Source organism: Perognathus longimembris, chromosome 18 (genome assembly GCF_023159225.1).
Source record: "Perognathus longimembris pacificus isolate PPM17 chromosome 18, ASM2315922v1, whole genome shotgun sequence".
Classification (NCBI taxonomy): Eukaryota; Metazoa; Chordata; class Mammalia; order Rodentia; family Heteromyidae; genus Perognathus; species Perognathus longimembris.
The window spans coordinates 26,822,556-26,831,110 of record NC_063178.1 but is presented as its reverse complement, the minus strand read 5'-3'; the positions used below and the strand labels follow the sequence as shown (position 1 = coordinate 26,831,110).

General features: G+C 46.3%; 1 pseudogene; it reads left to right on the top strand.

The window, feature by feature from the left end:
* The first annotated feature begins 5,873 nt into the window (after window positions 1-5,873).
* LOC125367115 lies at window positions 5,874-6,740 on the top strand (annotated as a pseudogene).
* Window positions 6,741-8,555: the final 1,815 nt, after the last annotated feature.

Sequence of the window (8,555 nt, the reverse complement as noted above, 5' to 3'; positions counted from 1 at the left end):
TCTGCCACTTGAGCCACAGCACCACTTCTGGCCATTTTCTATATATGTAGTGCTGGGGAATTGAACCCAGGGCTTCATGCATACGGTGCAAGCACTCTTGCCACTAGGCCATACTCCCAGCCCCTTTGGTTTGTTTTTGTCACAGGGTTTCAATAACTTTCCCAAAGAAGGTCTCAAACTCCTAGCTCTACTTCACAAGTAGCTGGGATTACAGGCATGCATCACTATGTCTGACTTGTAAAAAGTTCTTATAGTGTGCAAATTCTTCCAGGGCTTCCTTTAAGAAGATTTGCAATGGGGCTGGGGATATGGCCTAGTGGCAAGAGCGCTTGCCTCGTATACTTGAAGCCCTGGGTTCGATTCCCCAGCACCACATATATAGAAAATGGCCAGAAGTGGCACTGTGACTCAAGTGGCAGAGTGCTAGCCTTGAGCAAAAAGAAGCCAGGGACAGTGCTCAGGCCTTGAGTCCAAGGCCCAGGACTGGCCAAAAAAAAAAAAAAAAGAAGAAGAAGAAGAAGATTTGCAATTCCAAAGATACTTTGATAATATAATTAATATGTCATCAGTCTTTTCGATGTGTATGTTTGTACTGATAGTGCAGAAGCAAACTGGGTAAAAAGGAAGGTTCTCTACCCAAGTCAGAAGTGCACAGAGGTGAGTGGGTAGTTGTCCATGCATTCTTCACTATCTTCAGGCAGCAGTGAGAGGAAAGGAGAGGACTGGGGTGAACTTTAGTGGAAGCAGAGGGGGAAAACACAACCATTTGTATTTAAAATCATTCTTTTTTCTTTTATTTTGTCAATCATGGGGCTTGAACTCAGGACCTGGGTGCTGTTCCTGAGCTTCTTCACTCTAGGCTGGCCCTCTACCACTTTGAGCTACAGCATCACTTCTGGTTTTCTGGTGATTAATTGGAGGTAAGAGTCTCACAGAGTTTCCTGCCTGGGCTGGATTTGAACTAAAACCCTCAGATCTCAGCCCCCTGAGTAGCTAGGAATACAGGTGTGAGCTATCAGCACCCAGCTCATTTTTTTTTCCAACGTTAGCTCAGGCGGGCATTGAACTCTGCAACTCTTGCCTCAGCCATAAATTCATCCTTTTTAAATAACTCTAATTATATACTTTTCTTGATGTTCTCTGAAAAGAAAGAGGAAGTTATAAAATTTTCTTTTGTGGTGCTGACGATCAATCAGGAGCCTGCCCATCCATCCCCACCCCAATAAACCATAACACCCAGATACCTCAGCCATCCCCCAAGTACTGGAGCTCTCCCAGAAGTTGCAAACCATTGGATTCACTGACCAGAGAAAAGTCACTTCAGAATGTAGCTGCTTTTTGGTTGCACAAAAATCAATGCATGGCCATGTAAATCTGTCAGGAGCAAGCACCCACTGCTCAGGGAAGGATCTTGTCTGACCTGACAAAATCTTCCTCTCCCTCTCCCCCTCCAGCTGACATGCAGAACTACTCACTGAGAGTGACCTGAGTGATCATAGACATGATGTCCATGAAGAAGCAATCGAATCCTGGCCTCTTCTCTTTCAGAGCCAGTGCCCTGGCAACCACTTTGAGAAACAGAGAACTGGAGAGAACAGACATCAAAGGCTCCAAAGGGAGGGGGAGGGGACTCACCAGGAGACAGAGAAGGATTTGCACAGGTGACCCAAGGCCCAGAAGGTCATGGAGGAGGAGTATGTCTCACAGAGTGTGAAACTGGAGATGATCAAGCTCTCTGTACCCGGCTACCTTGTCCCAGGGGTTGGATCTTGGGAATAATGAGTGCACATGAATGGCAAACTATTCTTTGGGGGCCCATATGTGGCCATCTGTCAGAGATCTGGGGGAGCAGGGGCATCTTTCCCACTATGAGGCCAGGCCTGGGCTGGTGCTGTGGTGATACCCCAAGAGGATGTGAGGTACTATAGCCCCCAAACCAAACATATGGAAGAAGTGGGTAGATCCTGTAGCTTTTTGTTGGTGGTGGTGGTTGTAGGCCTTGAACTCAGGACCTGAGCACTGTCCCTAAACTGCTTTTTGCTCAAGGCTGGCACTCTATCACTTTGACCCACAGCTCTGCTTCTGGTTTTTTGGTGGTTAATTGGAGATAAGAGACTCGTAGACTCTCCTGCCCAGGCTAGCTTTGAATCTCCATCCTCAGATCTCAGCCTCCCAAGTAGATAGGATTACAGGTAAGAGCCACCAGCACTAGGTGATCCTGTAGCTTTTTCTGGGGTGTGTTCTGCTGGATTGAGTAAGCCTTTAGTATTATTGGAAAATGAAGGGGAGATAAACAAGTTTCAAAAGAGAAATTGAAAACTTCATGAGAGCATGAGGCTTCAATTGATTAACAGAAACCACAAAGACTGGGGGAAAGGGGGTGTAGTTTAGTGGTTACACCATAAGCCTAGAATACACAAGACTTCAGGCTCCATCCCCACTATCACAAAAATAAGTAAATAAATAAATAAGATGGGCTTGGAATGTGGCTCAGTGGTAGAGTGCTTGCCTACCATGCATGAAACCCTGGGTTCAGTTCCTCAGCACCACATATATAGAAAAAGCCAGAAATGGCACTGTGACTCAAGGAGTAAAATGCCTACCCTTGAGCAAAAGAAGCTCAGGGACAGTGCCCAAGCCCTGAGTTCAAGCCCCAGCACTGGAAAAAAATAAATAAGATAAAAGGTATGCCTGCATGTATGCAATAGGCTGGTAGACAGTGATGACAACATCGCAGGCTGTGCAAGGCAGCTGTGTTAGTTACTTTTCTCATTGCTATGTCAGAAACAAGGAAGGAAAAAGTGTATTTTGGTTCCCAGTTGCAGAGGGTTCAGTCCATGGCCTCTTCCATCATGGTGAGGCAAAACATCGGTCAATAAGTACATATTGAGCAGAGCTGTTCAACTCATGGCAGTCAGGAAGCAGAGAGAGAGAGAGAAAGGAAGAGGGGGGAGGGGAAACTCGGTACTCCCCACCTCTCAAAAGTTTCACAACCTATCCAGACTCTGGTAGCTCACACCTATAATCCCTAAACGACTCAGGAAGCTGAGATTTGGAGGATCCCAAGTTGAGGCCAGCTCAGACAGAAAAATCCATGAGATTCCATCTCCAAAATAACCAGAACACAAAAAAGGCAAGGTTGAAGGCATGACTCAAGTAGTATAGTGCCAACCCAACAAATTCAAATCCCTGTTTTTCACAACCTCCAAAAATTGTGTCACCATCCAGGCACCAAGCATTGGAACCGTGAGCGTCTGGGGGACACTTCAGAGTGACAGTGAATAAGGAGCCACCCCTGACCTCAAAGACCTTGCAGCTGACAAACAGAAGCAAGCCACTGGGCCCTTGTGTCACCTAGGGGTGGTTCAACACCAGGACAAGGACGCTGCATCCTGCAAACTGACAGAGGCATTCCAACAAGCATGCAAGGACCGTGGGATGTTCCCAGGCTACAGCCATCAGGACATTTTACTGCTAGATGGCAAAACAAACACACCCTAGAGGTCACTGAGTTAACATAATAAATACTCGGTTTTATTTGACACCAGCAGACTGCTCTGTGCTGTCCTGCAAAGGTGTCTCAGGGACCCAGGCTTTGGGACCCTGTTCTGACAACATGGAGTGACAGCTCCACAGACACAGCAGTCAGATGACCTGTGGCAGGGGTGGGCAAAGAGGGTGGGAAGAAACCCCAGCTAGGTAAGAACTGGGGCCTGTAAGTAACACTCACAACTTCCAATTAAATTGTGATCTCCAAGACTAGCCACGTGGTCCTGCCCAAGACCAATAGGTGGTATATATTTTCTGTGTCCCAGGAAATGATTTGGTGAACACATAGACACATAAAAGAGACTTTTTTCTTTTTGCCAATCCTGGGGCTTGAACTCTGGGCCTAGGCACTGTCCCTGAGCTCCTTTTGCTCAAGGCTAACACTCTATCACTTGAGCCACAGCGCCACAGTTGGCTTTATCTGTGATTAATTGGAGATAACAGTCTCAAGGACTTTCCTGACCAGGTTAGCTTCAAACTGCTAGCCTCATATCTCAGCCTCCTGAGTAGCTAGGATTACAGGCATGAGTCACTGCTGCCTGGCTAAGGAGACCATTTTTTTTATTATTATTTATTTATGCCAGAACTTCAGCTTTTTGCTCAAGGCTCACACTCTACCACTTGAGCCACACCTCCAATTTCAGCCGTTTGCTGGCTAATTGGAGATAAGAATCTCTTAGATTTGTCTGCTCAGGCTGACTTCAAACCATAATTGTCCAGGGGCTGGGAATATGGCCTAGTGGTAGAATGCTTGCCTTGTATACATGAATCCCTGAGTTCAATTCCCCAGCACCACATATATAGAAAAGGCCAGAAGTGGTGCTGTGGCTCAAGTGGTAGAGTGCTAGCCTTGAGCAAAAAGAAGCCAGGGACAGTGCTCAGGCCCTGAGTTCAGTCCCTAGGACTGAGGGGAAAAAAATAATCTTCCAATCAGCCTTCCTGACTAGCTAGGATTATAGCTGTGAGCCAACGGCACCTGGTCTTATTGTTTATTTTTTGGCAGACCTGGGATTTGAATTCAGCGTCTCCACTTGCTGGGATGATACTCTGCTACTTGAGCCATATCCCTAACCATTTTTTGTTTTCAAGTATTTATTTCTGGCATTTTTGCCAGGGGACAAGTCTTGGACCACAGTCTTCATACCTGTAACACCTATGTAGCTGTGATTACAGACATGAACTGCTTACTATCCCCAGACTGTTTGTTGAGATGGGGCTTTGATAACTTTAATTCTCCTGAGTACCTGGTATTACATGCATGAGCCACTGTGCCCTATAGAAATGATTTCTAAGCTAAAGGATGAGCAATATGTGTGGAGAAGGTAAAAGTAGGTAAGCAGAACCTTTTGTATATTTTGTTTGGGCTGGAGGTAGAACCCAGGACCTTGGGCAAATGCTAGGCAAGTGCTCTACCATTGAACTCCACTCCAGGCCCAGAACATTTTGAATAGACACCACCAAAAGTCCCAGAAGTAAAAGAACTTTGGGGGAAGAATGTGAAGTGGCAGATGTCTGGAAAAGTTATGACAATGAGTTTGAAAGACAAACAGCATCCTACTGTAAGAAGCTTGTGTGCTAGGTGAATTAAATTGAACTTTGGTGCTAAGAATAGTATTGAGTCATTCCAGGGTTTCAAACAAGGAGCAATATGATCATAGTTATGCCTCTGGAAGAACCTTCTAGATGTACCATAGAACGCAGATTGGTAGGAAGCCAGCTAGGAAGTTAGTGCCATAATCCAAAAGAGAAACTCAGACCCAGGGATATTGCAAGAAGAATGAAGAAGAGATTATATATTGCCCATAAGGAAATTTACTCTTTATTTGACCTAAGTAACTGTAACCCCTCTATACATCACTTTTATAATGACAATTTAAAATTTTTAAATGGTAAGTAAAGAAGAAAATAATGCTTTAAAAAAAGAAGGATGAAGAAGAACACGGGGATTTCGAAAAAGATTCAGTGCAGAACTTCCGGGTGTGGTAGTGCAGGACTGTAATTCCAGTATTTAAAAGGTGAAGATGGCTGGGGCTGGGGATATAGCCTAGTGGCAAGAGTGCCTGCCTCGTATACACGAGGCCCTAGGTTCGATTCCCCAGCACCACATATACAGAAAACGGCCAGAAGCGGCGCTGTGGCTCAAGTGGCAGAGTGCTAGCCTTGAGCGGGAAGAAGCCAGGGACAGTGCTCAGGCCCTGAGTCCAAGGCCCACGACTGGCCAAAAAAAAAAAAAAAAAAAAGGTGAAGATGGACACAAATCAGTGGGCGTGCCCGGCGCTGACGCGCGTCGCTCATTGCGTAGAGCCGGCGCGTGGTGCGGGGCCATGGCGTCGCTCCGGTGTCCACCGTGGTCTGCGTGATCTGCTTGGAGAAGCCCAAATACCGCTGCCCGGCCGGCCGCGTGCCCTACTGCTCGGTGACCTGCTTCCGGAAGCACCACGAGCCGAGCAACCCTGAAAATCGTCCCACTGAGAAAAGACCAGCAGTGCCTGTAAACCTCACAAAGCCTGAGGACAGCAAAGATGATGACTCTATAGCCGATTTGCTCAATAGTGATGAGGAAGAAGACAGAGTTTCTTTGCAGAGCTTGAAGAATCTAGGGGAATCTGCAACGTTAAGAAGCTTATTGATGAATCCGCACCTTAGACAGTTAATGATCAGCCTTGATCAGGGGGGCAACAAAGCAAAGCTGATGAGAACCTATATGCAAGAGCCTTTGTTTGTGCAGTTTGCTGACTGCTGTTTAAGCATGGTGGAGCCGTCCCACGAGGATTCATAAAATGAAGTCCTGTATTCCTGGCCCAGGAATATGCTTCATGTCCGATACTTGTTGGCTCCTTCTCCCTGGAGGCTGGGTAGTGTTTCCCTAGACAGCCTGGCTGCTGGGTTCCTCAGGCCTTTGCCTGCATCCACACCTCTGCAAGGCGCGTGCTTCAGATCCACAGAAGCTCAAGGTGCCGAGACTTTATGAAGAAGGTACTTGATAGTCAAATAAGGTTGGTTTTTCATTTTATTTTTTGTACAGTTTGGATACATATAAATATCAAGTTTTTATCCCTTTCAGTTAAAACTGGATCAGTGTTATTAAACTAAATGAAGATGTGGTTCTCTTGTACACTGCATTGTCCTTGGTTCCTAATCTAATATTTTTAAATCACTTTAAATAAATCAAGAACTTATTAAATAAAAAAGGTGAAGATGGAGGAGGAGTTTGAGGACAGCCTTTGTTACATAGTAAAAGCCTATCTCACAAAAAATGAGCAGGCCGTGAAGAAGCATTTGCTTAACATATGTTAATGCCCTAAGTTCTATCCCCAGCATAGGTAGGAAGGAAGAAGGAAGCAAAAAAGGAAGGAAGGGAGGGAGGGAGGGAGGGAGGGAGGGAGGGAGGAAGGAAGGAAGGAAGGAAGGAAGGAAGGAAGGAAGGAAGGAAGGAAGGAAGGAAGGAAGGAAGGAAGGAAGGAAGGAAAGAAGGAAGGAAGGAAAGAAGGAAGGAAGGAAGGAAGGAAGGAAGGAAGAAAGGAAGGAAGGAAGGAAGGAAGGAAGGAAGGAAGGAAGGAAGGAAGGAAGGGATTAAGCACAGCATATTTGATGATGGTTTGAATGAGAAGTGAGGAGATAAGGGCAAGAGGAAGAATGAAGGTGCCATCACAGAATTATAAAAAGAAAGAAAGAAAGAGCAATTTTAAGAGGAAATATGATATGGTGTGGAAAAGCCAAGGAAAGCCAGAAGGGATTTGAAAAACTGGGCCTGAAGACAGCTCTTCCCTGGAAAGGAAAGATGTGCTAGTCACCAATACAGAGAAGGGCGTGAAGAGCAGGAATAGCAGCAGTGCTATCTTAAGTGTTTAGCTTTCCTCTCTCCTGCGAAAGGGGGCCAGGTTTGTAGCATACGCTGGAGTCTGTGGTGTAAACACTCCCACCAATTCAAGCTACCAACTTGTCATCGCTGAGCATGGATTTGTCAAGACATACACCCAAACGGGTGAGCAGCCCGGCTCTTGCACGCAGGAACTGGAAGCAGCCCCCCAGATCATCCTAACACAGTATTTAAGGAACAGATGCAACAAAGGAATTCTGAAGGGAGAACCCATTGTCCGAATCAGAAAGGAAGACTGGAAAGGAAGAACTGCTCAGCTCACATTTCTCTTCCTCCAAAAGCAAGGGAGATAAAAGCCAAGAAATGCTCCCTGCTTTTAGCAGCCAAGAGGCCATGCCTACCCTCCATAAGACCGGTTTTAATGAAGCGACAGAAATATGAGACAGACAGGAATGGCGCTAGAAGAAAATCTGAAATCAAATGCTGGAAACCACAGGTGTATATGATTCTTGGCACCAAGTAAGACTGAATACTATTTTCTAGTTTCCATTCCCTCTCCCATCCCATTGTACAAGCACACACACACACACACACACACACACACACACACACAGCCTTCTTGAAATCTAGTCTGTTAGGAGTTGATGGCTCACACCTGTAATCCTAGCCACTCAGGAGGCTGAGATCTGAGAATTGCAGTTCAAAGCTGCCCTGAACAGAAATGTTCCTGTGAGACTCTTATCCCCAAAGCCACTCAAAAACCAGAAGTGGCGCTGTAGCTCAAAGTGGTAGAGTGCTAGCCTTGAGCACCAAGACCTCAGGAACAGAGCCCAGGCCCTGAGTTCAAGCCTCACAACTACAGAAGAAGGGGAGGTGAAGAGGAGGAGGAGGAGGAAGAGGAGGAAGAGGAGGAGGAGGAGGAGGAGGAGGAGGAGGAGGAGGAGGAGGAGGAGGAGGAGGAGGAAGAGAAAGGGAGGGAGGGAGGGAGGGAGGGAGGGAAGGAAGGAAAATGTCATCTAGTCTACACAGATTTCTATATTTCTATATTTCTATGTCTCTTATAGCGCATTTCCAAGAAGGTGGTGCCACTTTCTCAGGAGGTGTGGGATGATGTGTGGGCTGAAAGCTGGACTAGGCTGCTGTCGGCCATAGCTAGCCACGGTTCCCAGCATCCCCTTCTCTGAGT